Below are 20,271 nucleotides of genomic sequence, written 5' to 3'. Positions count from 1 at the left end.
GGGAATCAGGAAACAGAATGAGTGTCAGGTCCTGTATATGTCTGATATATTACATACAGTACACTGCACGGGATCCAGATCCGGTCTCTAGGTCGACAAGACTTAGGTCAACAGTGTATAGGTCGACCACTATTGGTCGACAGCAAGTTTGGCAACATGGTTTATAGGTCAACAAGGACTCTAGGTCAACATGACAAAAGGTCGACATGAGTTTTTCAATTTCCCCCCCCATTTTTTTTTACTTTTTCATACTTTACGATCCACGCGGACTACAATTGAACAGGCACCATGTCTGAAGTTCGCGAGCCATGCGAGGGTATACGGTGCACTAATTGGGGTTCCCCGTCACTCTACGAAGACAACGACACCAAAAAAACAAAAAACAACAACTCATGTCGACCTTTTTTCATGTCGAACTAGTACATGTCGGCCTAGAGTCCCTGTCGACCTAGAAACCATGTCAACCTACTTACTGTCGACCAATAGTGGTCGACCTAGACACTTTTGACCTAAGTCTATTCTATCTAACATACCACACCCCACTGTGCTATGGGTGTCATTCAGACTGCATTTCTGCAGCGGCAGCGATCGTAGTGACATCACGCAGCCACTGTGACCCGGAACGCGGTGGGTAACTCCCTGTCAGTGCGCAGGAGCTGCGCAGGTAGGGAGCTACTCGTCATGTACTCGTCACCATGCAATGCTTTTCTACCTGTACGGGGGGAGGGCCTGACATGCGGGACAGACTAGCCCGGTGCTGGGCGTCTCCACACATGTCAGAGTAACTGACCATAGATCTACAGCTCTGAATTACCTCCTATGTATGGCTGGCACTACTGCTACATATACCGGGTTACTGTGATCACTGGTCCTGTATATGTCTGATGTATTACATACACTGCACTATGTATGGCTGGCACTACTGCCGCATATACCGGGTTACTGTGATCACTGGTCCTGTATATGTCTGATGTATTACATACACTGCACTATGTATGGCTGGCACTACTGCCACATATACCGGGTTACTGTGATCACTGGTCCTGTATATGTCTGATGTATTACATACACTGCACTATGTATGGCTGGCACTACTGCCGCATATACCGGGTTACTGTGATCACTGGTCCTGTATATGTCTGATGTATTACATACACTGCACTATGTATGGCTGGTCCTACTGCCGCATATACCGGGTTACTGTGATCACTGGCCCTGTATATGTCTGATGTATTACATACACTGCACTATGTATGGCTGACACTACTGCCGTGTATACCAGGTTACTGTGATCACTGGTCCTGTATATGTCTGATGTATTACATACACTGCACTATGTATGGCTGGCACTACTGCTACATATACCGGGTTACTGTGATCACTGGTCCTGTATATGTCTGATGTATTACATACACTGCACTATGTATGGCTGGCACTACTGCTACATATACCGGGTTACTGTGATCACTGGTCCTGTATATGTCTGATGTATTACATACACTGCACTATGTATGGCTGGTCCTACTGCCGCATATACCGGGTTACTGTGATCACTGGCCCTGTATATGTCTGATGTATTACATACACTGCACTATGTATGGCTGACACTACTGCCGCATATACCCGGTTACTGTGATCACTGGTCCTGTATATGTCTGATGTATTACATACACTGCACTATGTATGGCTGGCACTACTGCTACATATACCGGGTTACTGTGATCACTGGTCCTGTATATGTCTGATGTATTACATACACTGCACGATGTATGGCTGGCACTACTGCTACATATACCGGGTTACTGTGATCACTGGTCCTGTATATGTCTGATGTATTACATACACTGCACTATGTATGGCTGGCACTACTGCTACATATACCGGGTTACTGTGATCACTGGTCCTGTATATGTCTGATGTATTACATACACTGCACGATGTATGGCTGGCACTACTGCTACATATACCGGGTTACTGTGATCACTGGTCCTGTATATGTCTGATGTATTACATACACTGCACGATGTATGGCTGGCACTACTGCTACATATACCGGGTTACTGTGATCACTGGTCCTGTATATGTCTGATGTATTACATACACTGCACTATGTATGGCTGGCACTACTGCCGCATATACCAGGTTACTGTGATCACTGGTCCTGTATATGTCTGATGTATTACATACACTGCACTATGTATGGCTGGCTCTACTGCCGCATATACCAGGTTACTGTGATCACTGGTCCTGTATATGTCTGATGTATTACATACACTGCACTATGTATGGCTGGCACTACTGCTACATATACCGGGTTACTGTGATCACTGGTCCTGTATATGTCTGATGTATTACATACACTGCACTATGTATGGCTGGCACTACTGCTACATATACCGGGTTACTGTGATCACTGGTCCTGTATATGTCTGATGTATTACATACACTGCACTATGTATGGCTGGCACTACTGCCGCATATACCGGGTTACTGTGATCACTGGTCCTGTATATGTCTGATGTATTACATACACTGCACTATGTATGGCTGGTCCTACTGCCACATATACCGGGTTACTGTGATCACTGGTCCTGTATATGTCTGATGTATTACATACACTGCACTATGTATGGCTGGCACTACTGCTACATATACCGGGTTACTGTGATCACTGGCCCTGTATATATCTGATGTATTACATACACTGCACTATGTATAGCTGGCCCTACTGCCGCATATACCGGGTTACTGTGATCACTGGTCCTGTATATGTCTGATGTATTACATACACTGCACTATGTATAGCTGGCCCTACTGCCGCATATACCGGGTTACTGTGATCACTGGTCCTGTATATGTCTGATGTATTACATACACTGCACTATGTATGGCTGGTCCTACTGCCGCATATACCGGGTTACTGTGATCACTGGTCCTGTATATGTCTGATGTATTACATACACTGCACTATGTATGGCTGGCACTACTGCCGCATATACCGGGTTACTGTGGTCACTGGTCCTGTATATGTCTGATGTATTACATACACTGCACTATGTATGGCTGGCACTACTGCTACATATACCGGGTTACTGTGATCACTGGTCCTGTATATGTCTGATGTATTACATACACTGCACTATGTATGGCTGGTCCTACTGCCGCATATACCGGGTTACTGTGATCACTGGTCCTGTATATGTCTGATGTATTACATACACTGCACTATGTATGGCTGGCACTACTGCTACATATACCGGGTTACTGTGATCACTGGTCCTGTATATGTCTGATGTATTACATACACTGCACTATGTATGGCTGGTCCTACTGCCGCATATACCGGGTTACTGTGATCACTGGCCCTGTATATGTCTGATGTATTACACACACTGCACTATGTATGGCTGGCCCTACTGCCGCATATACCGGGTTACTGTGATCACTGGCCTGTATATGTCTGATGTATTACACACACTGCACTATGTATGGCTGGCACTACTGCCACATATACCGGGTTACTGTGATCACTGGTCCTGTATATGTCTGATGTATTACATACACTGCACTATGTATGGCTGGCACTACTGCCACATATACCGGGTTACTGTGATCACTGGCCCTGTATATGTCTGATGTATTACACACACTGCACTATGTATGGCTGGCCCTACTGCCGCATATACCGGGTTACTGTGATCACTGGTCCTGTATATGTCTGATGTATTACATACACTGCACTATGTATGGCTGGCACTACTGCCGCATATACCGGGTTACTGTGATCACTGGTCCTGTATATGTCTGATGTATTACATACACTGCACTATGTATGGCTGGCTCTACTGCCGCATATACCGGGTTACTGTGATCACTGGTCCTGTATATGTCTGATGTATTACATACACTGCACTATGTATGGCTGGCCCTACTGCCGCATATACCGGGTTACTGTGATCGCTGGCCTGTATATGTCTGATGTATTACATACACTGCACTATGTATGGCTGGTCCTACTGCCGCATATACCGGGTTACTGTGATCGCTGGCCCTGTATATGTCTGATGTATTACATACACTGCACTATGTATGGCTGGCACTACTGCTACATATACCGGGTTACTGTGATCACTGGCCTGTATATGTCTGATGTATTACATACACTGCACTATGTATGGCTGGCCCTACTGCTACATATACCGGGTTACTGTGATCACTGGCCCTGTATATGTCTGATGTATTACATACACTGCACTATGTATGGCTGGCACTACTGCCGCATATACCGGGTTACTGTGATCACTGGCCCTGTATATGTCTGATGTATTACATACACTGCACTATGTATGGCTGGCACTACTGCCGCATATACCGGGTTACTGTGATCACTGGCCCTGTATATGTCTGATGTATTACATACACTGCACTATGTATGGCTGATACTACTGCCGCATATACCGGGTTACTGTGATCACTGGCCCTGTATATGTCTGATGTATTACATACACTGCACTATGTATGGCTGGCACTACTGCCGCATATACCGGGTTACTGTGATCACTGGTCCTGTATATGTCTGATGTATTACATACACTGCACTATGTATGGCTGGCACTACTGCCGCATATACCGGGTTACTGTGATCACTGGTCCTGTATATGTCTGATGTATTACATACACTGCACTATGTATGGCTGGCACTACTGCCGCATATACCGTGTTACTGTGATCACTGGTCCTGTATATGTCTGATGTATTACATACACTGCACTATGTATGGCTGGCACTACTGCAACATATACCGGGTTACTGTGATCACTGGTCCTGTATATGTCTGATGTATTACATACACTGCACTATGTATGGCTGATACTACTGCCACATATACCGGGTTACTGTGATCACTGGTCCTGTATATGTCTGATGTATTACATACACTGCACTATGTATGGCTGGCACTACTGCCGCATATACCGGGTTACTGTGATCACTGGTCCTGTATATGTCTGATGTATTACATACACTGCACTATGTATGGCTGGCACTACTGCCGCATATACCGTGTTACTGTGATCACTGGTCCTGTATATGTCTGATGTATTACATACACTGCACTATGTATGGCTGATACTACTGCCGCATATACCGGGTTACTGTGATCACTGGCCCTGTATATGTCTGATGTATTACATACACTGCACTATGTATGGCTGGCACTACTGCCACATATACCGGGTTACTGTGATCGCTGGTCCTGTATATGTCTGATGTATTACATACACTGCACTATGTATGGCTGATACTACTGCCACATATACCGGGTTACTGTGATCACTGGTCCTGTATATGTCTGATGTATTACATACACTGTACTATGTATGGCTGGCACTACTGCCACATATACCGGGTTACTGTGATCACTGGCCCTGTATATGTCTGATGTATTACACTGCACTATGTATGGCTGGCACTACTGCCGCATATACCGGGTTACTGTGATCACTGGTCCTGTATATGTCTGATGTATTACATACACTGCACTATGTATGGCTGGCTCTACTGCCGCATATACCGGGTTACTGTGATCACTGGCCCTGTATATGTCTGATGTATTACATACACTGCACTATGTATGGCTGGCACTACTGCCGCATATACCGGGTTACTGTGATCACTGGCCCTGTATATGTCTGATGTATTACATACACTGCACTATGTATGGCTGGCACTACTGCCGCATATACCGGGTTACTGTGATCGCTGGCCCTGTATATGTCTGATGTATTACACACACTGCACTATGTATGGCTGCTCCTACTGCCGCATATACCGGGTTACTGTGATCACTGGTCCTGTATATGTCTGATGTATTACATACACTGCACTATGTATGGCTGGCACTACTGCCGCATATACCAGGTTACTGTGATCACTGGTCCTGTATATGTCTGATGTATTACATACACTGCACTATGTATGGCTGCTCCTACTGCCGCATATACCGGGTTACTGTGATCACTGGTCCTGTATATGTCTGATGTATTACATACACTGCACTATGTATGGCTGGCACTACTGCCGTATATACCGTGTTACTGTGATCACTGGTCCTGTATATGTCTGATGTATTACATACACTGCACTATGTATGGCTGCCACTACTGCCGCATATACCGGGTTACTGTGATCACTGGTCCTGTATATGTCTGATGTATTACATACACTGCACTATGTATGGCTGGCACTACTGCCGCATATACCGGGTTACTGTGATCACTGGTCCTGTATATGTCTGATGTATTACATACTCTGCACTATGTAATGCTGCTCCTACTGCCGCATATACCAGGTTACTGTGATCACTGTCCCTGTATATGTCTGATGTATTACATACACTGCACTATGTATGGCTGGCCCTACTGCCGCATATACCGGGTTATTGTGATCACTGGTCCTGTATATGTCTGATGTATTACATACACTGCACTATGTATGGCTGGCACTACTGCGACATATACCGGGTTACTGTGATCACTGGTCCTGTATATGTCTGATGTATTACATACACTGCACTATGTATGGCTGGCACTACTGCCACATATACCGGGTTACTGTGATCACTGGTCCTGTATATGTCTGATGTATTACATACACTGCACTATGTATGGCTGGCACTACTGCCACATATACCGGGTTACTGTGATCACTGGTCCTGTATATGTCTGATGTATTACATACACTGCACTATGTATGGCTGGCACTACTGCCACATATACCGGGTTACTGTGATCACTGGTCCTGTATATGTCTGATGTATTACATACACTGCACTATGTATGACTGGCACTACTGCCGCATATACCGGGTTACTGTGATCGCTGACCCTGTATATGTCTGATGTACTGCACTATGTATGGCTGGCACTACTGCCGCATATACCGGGTTACTGTGATCACTGGTCCTGTATATGTCTGATGTATTACATACACTGCACTATGTATGGCTGGCACTACTGCCGCATATACCGGGTTACTGTAATCACTGGCCTGTATATGTCTGATGTATTACATACACTGCACTATGTATAGCTGGCAGTACTGCCGCATATACCGGGTTACTGTGATCACTGGTCCTGTATATGTCTGATGTATTACATACTCTGCACTATGTAATGCTGCTCCTACTGCCGCATATACCAGGTTACTGTGATCACTGTCCCTGTATATGTCTGATGTATTACATACACTGCACTATGTATGGCTGGCCCTACTGCCGCATATACCGGGTTATTGTGATCACTGGTCCTGTATATGTCTGATGTATTACATACACTGCACTATGTATGGCTGGCACTACTGCGACATATACCGGGTTACTGTGATCACTGGTCCTGTATATGTCTGATGTATTACATACACTGCACTATGTATGGCTGGCACTACTGCCACATATACCGGGTTACTGTGATCACTGGTCCTGTATATGTCTGATGTATTACATACACTGCACTATGTATGGCTGGCACTACTGCCACATATACCGGGTTACTGTGATCACTGGTCCTGTATATGTCTGATGTATTACATACACTGCACTATGTATGGCTGGCACTACTGCCACATATACCGGGTTACTGTGATCACTGGTCCTGTATATGTCTGATGTATTACATACACTGCACTATGTATGACTGGCACTACTGCCGCATATACCGGGTTACTGTGATCGCTGACCCTGTATATGTCTGATGTACTGCACTATGTATGGCTGGCACTACTGCCGCATATACCGGGTTACTGTGATCACTGGTCCTGTATATGTCTGATGTATTACATACACTGCACTATGTATGGCTGGCACTACTGCCGCATATACCGGGTTACTGTAATCACTGGTCCTGTATATGTCTGATGTATTACATACACTGCACTATGTATGACTGGCACTACTGCCGCATATACCGGGTTACTGTGATCACTGGTCCTGTATATGTCTGATGTATTACATACACTGCACTATGTATGGCTGGCACTACTGCCGCATATACCGGGTTACTGTGATCACTGGCCCTGTATATGTCTGATGTATTACATACACTGCACTATGTATGGCTGGCACTACTGCCGCATATACCGTGTTACTGTAATCACTGGTCCTGTATATGTCTGATGTATTACATACACTGCACTATGTATGGCTGGCCCTACTGCCGCATATACCGGGTTACTGTGATCACTGCCCCTGTATATGTCTGATGTATTACACACACTGCACTATGTATGGCTGGCACTACTGCCGCATATACCGGGTTACTGTGATCACTGGTCCTGTATATGTCTGATGTATTACATACACTGCACTATGTATGGCTGGCACTACTGCCGCATATACCGGGTTACTGTGATCACTGGCCCTGTATATGTCTGATGTATTACATACACTGCACTATGTATGGCTGGCCCTACTGCTACATATACCGGGTTACTGTGATCACTGGTCCTGTATATGTCTGATGTATTACATACACTGCACTATGTATGGCTGCTCCTACTGCCGCATATACCGGGTTACTGTGATCACTGGTCCTGTATATGTCTGATGTATTACATACACTGCACTATGTATGGCTGGCACTACTGCCGCATATACCGGGTTACTGTGATCACTGGCCCTGTATATGTCTGATGTATTACATACACTGCACTATGTATGGCTGCTCCTACTGCCGCATATACCGGGTTACTGTGATCACTGGTCCTGTATATGTCTGATGTATTACATACACTGCACTATGTATGGCTGGCCCTACTGCTACATATACCGGGTTACTGTGATCACTGGTCCTGTATATGTCTGATGTATTACATACACTGCACTATGTATGGCTGCTCCTACTGCCGCATATACCGGGTTACTGTGATCACTGGTCCTGTATATGTCTGATGTATTACATACACTGCACTATGTATGGCTGGCACTACTGCCGCATATACCGGGTTACTGTGATCACTGGTCCTGTATATGTCTGATGTATTACATACACTGCACTATGTATGGCTGGCACTACTGCCGCATATACCGGGTTACTGTGATCACTGGCCCTGTATATGTCTGATGTATTACATACACTGCACTATGTATGGCTGGCACTACTGCCGCATATACCGGATTACTGTGATCACTGGTCCTGTATATGTCTGATGTATTACATACACTGCACTATGTATGACTGGCACTACTGCCGCATATACCGGGTTACTGTGATCACTGGTCCTGTATATGTCTGATGTATTACATACACTGCACTATGTATGGCTGGCACTACTGCCGCATATACCGGGTTACTGTGATCACTGGCCCTGTATATGTCTGATGTATTACATACACTGCACTATGTATGGCTGGCCCTACTGCTACATATACCGGGTTACTGTGATCACTGGTCCTGTATATGTCTGATGTATTACATACACTGCACTATGTATGGCTGCTCCTACTGCCGCATATACCGGGTTACTGTGATCACTGGTCCTGTATATGTCTGATGTATTACATACACTGCACTATGTATGGCTGGCACTACTGCCGCATATACCAGGTTACTGTGATCACTGGTCCTGTATATGTCTGATGTATTACATACACTGCACTATGTATGGCTGCTCCTACTGCCGCATATACCGGGTTACTGTGATCACTGGTCCTGTATATGTCTGATGTATTACACACACTGCACTATGTATGGCTGGCACTACTGCCGCATATACCGGGTTACTGTGATCACTGGTCCTGTATATGTCTGATGTATTACATACACTGCACTATGTATGGCTGGCACTACTGCCGTATATACCGTGTTACTGTGATCACTGGTCCTGTATATGTCTGATGTATTACATACACTGCACTATGTATGGCTGGCACTACTGCCACATATACCGGGTTACTGTGATCACTGGTCCTGTATATGTCTGATGTATTACATACACTGCACTATGTATGGCTGGCACTACTGCCACATATACCGGGTTACTGTGATCACTGGTCCTGTATATGTCTGATGTATTACATACACTGCACTATGTATGGCTGGCACTACTGCCACATATACCGGGTTACTGTGATCACTGGTCCTGTATATGTCTGATGTATTACATACACTGCACTATGTATGGCTGGCACTACTGCCACATATACCGGGTTACTGTGATCACTGGTCCTGTATATGTCTGATGTATTACATACACTGCACTATGTATGGCTGGCACTATTGCCACATATACCGGGTTACTGTGATCACTGGTCCTGTATATGTCTGATGTATTACATACACTGCACTATGTATGACTGGCACTACTGCCGCATATACCGGGTTACTGTGATCGCTGACCCTGTATATGTCTGATGTACTGCACTATGTATGGCTGGCACTACTGCCGCATATACCGGGTTACTGTGATCACTGGTCCTGTATATGTCTGATGTATTACATACACTGCACTATGTATGGCTGGCACTACTGCCGCATATACCGGGTTACTGTGATCACTGGCCTGTATATGTCTGATGTATTACACACACTGCACTATGTATGGCTGGTCCTACTGCCGCATATACCGGGTTACTGTGATCACTGGCCTGTATATGTCTGATGTATTACATACACTGCACTATGTATGGCTGGCACTACTGCCGCATATACCGGGTTACTGTGATCACTGGTCCTGTATATGTCTGATGTATTACACACACTGCACTATGTATGGCTGGCCCTACTGCCGCATATACCGGGTTACTGTGATCACTGGCCTGTATATGTCTGATGTATTACATACACTGCACTATGTATGGCTGGCACTACTGCCGCATATACCGGGTTACTGTGATCACTGGTCCTGTATATGTCTGATGTATTACATACACTGCACTATGTATGGCTGACACTACTGCCGCATATACCGGGTTACTGTGATCACTGGTCCTGTATATGTCTGATGTATTACATACACTGCACTATGTATGGCTGGCCCTACTGCCGCATATACGGGTTACTGTGATCACTGGTCCTGTATATGTCTGATGTATTACATACACTGCACTATGTATGGCTGTCCCTACTGCCGCATATACCGGGTTACTGTGATCACTGGCCCTGTATATGTCTGATGTATTACATACACTGCACTATGTATGGCTGGCCCTACTGCCGCATATACCGGGTTACTGTGATCACTGGTCCTGTATATGTCTGATGTATTACATACACTGCACTATGTATGGCTGGCCCTACTGCCGCATATACCGGGTTACTGTGATCACTGGTCCTGTATATGTCTGATGTATTACATACACTGCACTATGTATGGCTGGCCCTACTGCCGCATATACCGGGTTACTGTGATCACTGGTCCTGTATATGTCTGATTTATTACATACACTGCACTATGTATGGCTGGTCCTACTGCCGCATATACCGGGTTACTGTGATCACTGGTCCTGTATATGTCTGATGTATTACATACACTGCACTATGTATGGCTGGCACTACTGCCGCATATACCGGGATACTGTGATCACTGGCCCTGTATATGTCTGATGTATTACATACACTGCACTATGTATGGCTGGCACTACTGCCGCATATACCGGGTTACTGTGATCACTGGTCCTGTATATGTCTGATGTATTACATACACTGCACTATGTATGGCTGGTCCTACTGCCACATATACCGGGTTACTGTGATCACTGGTCCTGTATATATCTGATGTATTACATACACTGCACTATGTATGGCTGGCACTACTGCCACATATACCGGGATACTGTGATCACTGGCCCTGTATATGTCTGATGTATTACATACACTGCACTATGTATGGCTGGCACTACTGCCGCATATACCGGGTTACTGTGATCACTGGTCCTGTATATGTCTGATGTATTACATACACTGCACTATGTATGGCTGGCACTACTGCCGCATATACCGTGTTACTGTGATCACTGGTCCTGTATATGTCTGATGTATTACATACACTGCACTATGTATGGCTGGAACTACTGCCGCATATACCGGGTTACTGTGATCACTGGTCCTGTATATGTCTGATGTATTACATACACTGCACTATGTATGGCTGGCCCTACTGCCGCATATACCGGGTTACTGTGATCACTGGTCCTGTATATGTCTGATGTACTACATACACTGCACTATGTATGGCTGGTCCTACTGCCGCATATACCGGGTTACTGTGATCACTGGCCCTGTATATGTCTGATGTATTACATACACTGCACTATGTATGGCTGGCACTACTGCCGCATATACCGGGTTACTGTGATCACTGGTCCTGTATATGTCTGATGTATTACATACACTGCACTATGTATAGCTGGCAGTACTGCCGCATATACCGGGTTACTGTGATCACTGGTCCTGTATATGTCTGATGTATTACATACTCTGCACTATGTAATGCTGCTCCTACTGCCGCATATACCAGGTTACTGTGATCACTGTCCCTGTATATGTCTGATGTATTACATACACTGCACTATGTATGGCTGGCCCTACTGCCGCATATACCGGGTTATTGTGATCACTGGTCCTGTATATGTCTGATGTATTACATACACTGCACTATGTATGGCTGGCACTACTGCGACATATACCGGGTTACTGTGATCACTGGTCCTGTATATGTCTGATGTATTACATACACTGCACTATGTATGGCTGGCACTACTGCCACATATACCGGGTTACTGTGATCACTGGTCCTGTATATGTCTGATGTATTACATACACTGCACTATGTATGGCTGGCACTACTGCCACATATACCGGGTTACTGTGATCACTGGTCCTGTATATGTCTGATGTATTACATACACTGCACTATGTATGGCTGGCACTACTGCCACATATACCGGGTTACTGTGATCACTGGTCCTGTATATGTCTGATGTATTACATACACTGCACTATGTATGACTGGCACTACTGCCGCATATACCGGGTTACTGTGATCGCTGACCCTGTATATGTCTGATGTACTGCACTATGTATGGCTGGCACTACTGCCGCATATACCGGGTTACTGTGATCACTGGTCCTGTATATGTCTGATGTATTACATACACTGCACTATGTATGGCTGGCACTACTGCCGCATATACCGGGTTACTGTAATCACTGGTCCTGTATATGTCTGATGTATTACATACACTGCACTATGTATGACTGGCACTACTGCCGCATATACCGGGTTACTGTGATCACTGGTCCTGTATATGTCTGATGTATTACATACACTGCACTATGTATGGCTGGCACTACTGCCGCATATACCGGGTTACTGTGATCACTGGCCCTGTATATGTCTGATGTATTACATACACTGCACTATGTATGGCTGGCACTAGTGCCGCATATACCGGGTTACTGTGATCACTGGTCCTGTATATGTCTGATGTATTACATACACTGCACTATGTATGACTGGCACTACTGCCGCATATACCGGGTTACTGTGATCACTGGTCCTGTATATGTCTGATGTATTACATTCACTGCACTATGTATGGCTGGCACTACTGCCGCATATACCGGGTTACTGTGATCACTGGCCCTGTATATGTCTGATGTATTACATACACTGCACTATGTATGGCTGGCCCTACTGCTACATATACCGGGTTACTGTGATCACTGGTCCTGTATATGTCTGATGTATTACATACACTGCACTATGTATGGCTGCTCCTACTGCCGCATATACCGGGTTACTGTGATCACTGGTCCTGTATATGTCTGATGTATTACATACACTGCACTATGTATGGCTGGCACTACTGCCGCATATACCGGGTTACTGTGATCACTGGCCCTGTATATGTCTGATGTATTACATACACTGCACTATGTATGGCTGGCCCTACTGCTACATATACCGGGTTACTGTGATCACTGGTCCTGTATATGTCTGATGTATTACATACACTGCACTATGTATGGCTGCTCCTACTGCCGCATATACCGGGTTACTGTGATCACTGGTCCTGTATATGTCTGATGTATTACATACACTGCACTATGTATGGCTGGCACTACTGCCGCATATACCAGGTTACTGTGATCACTGGTCCTGTATATGTCTGATGTATTACATACACTGCACTATGTATGGCTGCTCCTACTGCCGCATATACCGGGTTACTGTGATCACTGGTCCTGTATATGTCTGATGTATTACACACACTGCACTATGTATGGCTGGCACTACTGCCGCATATACCGGGTTACTGTGATCACTGGTCCTGTATATGTCTGATGTATTACATACACTGCACTATGTATGGCTGGCACTACTGCCGTATATACCGTGTTACTGTGATCACTGGTCCTGTATATGTCTGATGTATTACATACACTGCACTATGTATGGCTGGCACTACTGCCGTATATACCGTGTTACTGTGATCACTGGTCCTGTATATGTCTGATGTATTACATACACTGCACTATGTATGACTGGCACTACTGCCGCATATACCGGGTTACTGTGATCACTGGTCCTGTATATGTCTGATGTATTACATACACTGCACTATGTATGGCTGGCACTACTGCCGCATATACCGGGTTACTGTGATCACTGGCCCTGTATATGTCTGATGTATTACATACACTGCACTATGTATGGCTGGCCCTACTGCTACATATACCGGGTTACTGTGATCACTGGTCCTGTATATGTCTGATGTATTACATACACTGCACTATGTATGGCTGCTCCTACTGCCGCATATACCGGGTTACTGTGATCACTGGTCCTGTATATGTCTGATGTATTACATACACTGCACTATGTATGGCTGGCACTACTGCCGCATATACCGGGTTACTGTGATCACTGGCCCTGTATATGTCTGATGTATTACATACACTGCACTATGTATGGCTGGCCCTACTGCTACATATACCGGGTTACTGTGATCACTGGTCCTGTATATGTCTGATGTATTACATACACTGCACTATGTATGGCTGCTCCTACTGCCGCATATACCGGGTTACTGTGATCACTGGTCCTGTATATGTCTGATGTATTACATACACTGCACTATGTATGGCTGGCACTACTGCCGCATATACCAGGTTACTGTGATCACTGGTCCTGTATATGTCTGATGTATTACATACACTGCACTATGTATGGCTGCTCCTACTGCCGCATATACCGGGTTACTGTGATCACTGGTCCTGTATATGTCTGATGTATTACACACACTGCACTATGTATGGCTGGCACTACTGCCGCATATACCGGGTTACTGTGATCACTGGTCCTGTATATGTCTGATGTATTACATACACTGCACTATGTATGGCTGGCACTACTGCCGTATATACCGTGTTACTGTGATCACTGGTCCTGTATATGTCTGATGTATTACATACACTGCACTATGTATGGCTGGCACTACTGCCACATATACCGGGTTACTGTGATCACTGGTCCTGTATATGTCTGATGTATTACATACACTGCACTATGTATGGCTGGCACTACTGCCACATATACCGGGTTACTGTGATCACTGGTCCTGTATATGTCTGATGTATTACATACACTGCACTATGTATGGCTGGCACTACTGCCACATATACCGGGTTACTGTGATCACTGGTCCTGTATATGTCTGATGTATTACATACACTGCACTATGTATGGCTGGCACTACTGCCACATATACCGGGTTACTGTGATCACTGGTCCTGTATATGTCTGATGTATTACATACACTGCACTATGTATGGCTGGCACTACTGCCACATATACCGGGTTACTGTGATCACTGGTCCTGTATATGTCTGATGTATTACATACACTGCACTATGTATGACTGGCACTACTGCCGCATATACCGGGTTACTGTGATCGCTGACCCTGTATATGTCTGATGTACTGCACTATGTATGGCTGGCACTACTGCCGCATATACCGGGTTACTGTGATCACTGGTCCTGTATATGTCTGATGTATTACATACACTGCACTATGTATGGCTGGCACTACTGCCGCATATACCGGGTTACTGTGATCACTGGCCTGTATATGTCTGATGTATTACACACACTGCACTATGTATGGCTGGTCCTACTGCCGCATATACCGGGTTACTGTGATCACTGGCCTGTATATGTCTGATGTATTACATACACTGCACTATGTATGGCTGGCACTACTGCCGCATATACCGGGTTACTGTGATCACTGGTCCTGTATATGTCTGATGTATTACACACACTGCACTATGTATGGCTGGTCCTACTGCCGCATATACCGGGTTACTGTGATCACTGGCCCTGTATATGTCTGATGAATTACATACACTGCACTATGTATGGCTGGCCCTACTGCCGCATATACCGGGTTACTGTGATCACTGGCCTGTATATGTCTGATGTATTACATACACTGCACTATGTATGGCTGGCCCTACTGCCGCATATACCGGGTTACTGTGATCACTGGCCTGTATATGTCTGATGTATTACATACACTGCACTATGTATAGCTGGCCCTACTGCCGCATATACCGGGTTACTGTGATCGCTGACCCTGTATATGTCTGATGTATTACATACACTGCACTATGTATGGCTGGCTCTACTGCCGCATATACCGGGTTACTGTGATCGCTGGTCCTGTATATGTCTGATGTATTACATACACTGCACTATGTATGACTGGCACTACTGCCGCATATACCGGGTTACTGTGATCACTGGTCCTGTATATGTCTGATGTATTACATACACTGCACTATGTATGGCTGGCACTACTGCCGCATATACCGTGTTACTGTGATCACTGGTCCTGTATATGTCTGATGTATTACATACACTGCACTATGTATGGCTGGAACTACTGCCGCATATACCGGGTTACTGTGATCACTGGTCCTGTATATGTCTGATGTATTACATACACTGCACTATGTATGGCTGGCCCTACTGCCGCATATACCGGGTTACTGTGATCACTGGTCCTGTATATGTCTGATGTACTACATACACTGCACTATGTATGGCTGGTCCTACTGCCGCATATACCGGGTTACTGTGATCACTGGTCCTGTATATGTCTGATGTATTACATACACTGCACTATGTATGGCTGGCACTACTGCCGCATATACCGGGTTACTGTGATCACTGGTCCTGTATATGTCTGATGTATTACATACACTGCACTATGTATGGCTGGCACTACTGCCGCATATACCGGGTTACTGTGATCACTGGTCCTGTATATAGCTGATGTATTACACACACTGCACTATGTATGGCTGGCACTACTGCCGCATATACCGGGTTACTGTGATCACTGGTCCTGTATATGTCTGATGTATTACACACACTGCACTATGTATGGCTGGCACTACTGCCGCATATACCGGGTTACTGTGATCACTGGTCCTGTATCTGTCTGATGTATTACATACACTGCACTATGTATGGCTGGCACTACTGCCGCATATACCGTGTTACTGTGATCACTGGCCCTGTATATGTCTGATGTATTACACACACTGCACTATGTATGGCTGGCACTACTGCCACATATACCGGGTTACTGTGATCACTGGTCCTGTATATAGCTGATGTATTACATACACTGCACTATGTATGGCTGGCACTACTGCCACATATACCGGGTTACTGTGATCACTGGTCCTGTATATAGCTGATGTATTACATACACTGCACTATGTATGGCTGGCCCTACTGCCGCATATACCGGGTTACTGTGATCACTGGTCCTGTATATGTCTGATGTACTACATACACTGCACTATGTATGGCTGGTCCTACTGCCGCATATACCGGGTTACTGTGATCACTGGCCCTGTATGTGTCTGATGTATTACACTGCACTATGTATGGCTGGCAATACTGCCGCATATACCGGGTTACTGTGATCACTGGTCCTGTATATGTCTGATGTATTACATACACTGCACTATGTATGGCTGGCCCTACTGCCGCATATACCGGGTTACTGTGATCACTGGCCCTGTATATGTCTGATGTATTACACACACTGCACTATGTATGGCTGGTGCTACTGCCGCATATACCGGGTTACTGTGATCACTGGTCCTGTATATGTCTGATGTATTACATACACTGCACTATGTATGGCTGGCCCTACTGCCGCATATACCGGGTTACTGTGATCACTGGTCCTGTATATGTCTGATGTATTACATACACTGCACTATGTATGGCTGCCACTACTGCCGCATATACCGGGTTACTGTGATCGCTGGTCCTGTATATGTCTGATGTATTACACACACTGCACTATGTATGGCTGGTCCTACTGCCACATATACCGGGTTACTGTAATCACTGGTCCTGTATATGTCTGATGTATTACATACACTGCACTATGTATAGCTGGCACTACTGCCGCATATACCGGGTTACTGTGATCACTGGCCCTGTATATGTCTGATGTATTACATACTCTGCACTATGTATGGCTGCTCCTACTGCCGCATATACCGGGTTACTGTGATCACTGGTCCTGTATATGTCTGATGTATTACATACACTGCACTATGTATAGCTGGCACTACTGCCGCATATACCGGGTTACTGTGATCACTGGCCCTGTATATGTCTGATGTATTATATACACTGCACTATGTATGGCTGGCACTACTGCCGCATATACCGGGTTACTGTGATCACTGGTCCTGTATATGTCTGATGTATTACATACACTGCACTATGTATGGCTGGCACTACTGCCGCATATACCGGGTTACTGTGATCACTGGTCCTGTATATATCTGATGTATTACACACACTGCACTATGTATGGCTGCCACTACTGCCGCATATACCGGGATACTGTGATCACTGGTCCTGTATATGTCTGATGTATTACATACACTGCACTATAGATGGCTGGCACTACTGCCGCATATACCGTGTTACTGTGATCGCTGGCCTTGTATATGTCTGATGTATTACATACACTGCACTATGTATGGCTGGTCCTACTGCCGCATATACCGGGTTACTGTGATCACTGGTCCTGTATATGTCTGATGTATTACATACACTGCACTATGTATGGCTGGCACTACTGCCGCATATACCGGGTTACTGTGATCACTGGTCCTGTATATGTCTGATGTATTACATACACTGCACTATGTATGGCTGGTCCTACTGCCGCATATACCGGGTTACTGTGATCACTGGCCCTGTATATGTCTGATGTATTACATACACTGCACTATGTATGGCTGGCCCTACTGCCGCATATACCGGGTTACTGTGATCACTGGCCTGTATATGTCTGATGTATTACATACACTGCACTATGTATGGCTGGCCCTACTGCCGCATATACTGGGTTACTGTGATCACTGGCCTGTATACGTCTGATGTATTACATACACTGCACTATGTATAGCTGGCCCTACTGCCGCATATACCGGGTTACTGTGATCACTGGTCCTGTATATGTCTGATGTATTACATACACTGCACTATGTATGGCTGGCTCTACTGCCGCATATACCGGGTTACTGTGATCACTGGTCCTGTATATGTCTGATGTATTACATACACTGCACTATGTATGGCTGGCACTACTGCCGCATATACCGGGTTACTGTGATCACTGGTCCTGTATATGTCTGATGTATTACACACACTGCACTATGTATGGCTGGTACTACTGCCGCATATACCGGGTTACTGTGATCACTGGTCCTGTATATGTCTGATGTATTACATACACTGCACTATGTATGGCTGGCCCTACTGCCGCATATACCGGGTTACTGTGATCACTGGTCCTGTATATGTCTGATGTACTACATACACTGCACTATGTATGGCTGGTCCTACTGCCGCATATACGGGGTTACTGTGATCACTGGTCCTGTATATGTCTGATGTATTACATACACTGCACTATGTATGGCTGGCACTACTGCCGCATATACCGGGTTACTGTGATCACTGGTCCTGTATATAGCTGATGTATTACACACACTGCACTATGTATGGCTGGCACTACTGCCGCATATACCGGGTTACTGTGATCACTGGTCCTGTATATGTCTGATATATTACATACACTGCACTATGTATGGCTGGCACTACTGCCGCATATACCGGGTTACTGTGATCACTGGTCCTGTATATGTCTGATGTATTACATACACTGC

This window comes from Pseudophryne corroboree, chromosome 8 (genome assembly GCF_028390025.1).
Source record: "Pseudophryne corroboree isolate aPseCor3 chromosome 8, aPseCor3.hap2, whole genome shotgun sequence".
Lineage (NCBI taxonomy): Eukaryota > Metazoa > Chordata > Amphibia > Anura > Myobatrachidae > Pseudophryne > Pseudophryne corroboree.
Note: the sequence above shows the minus strand (reverse complement) of the source record.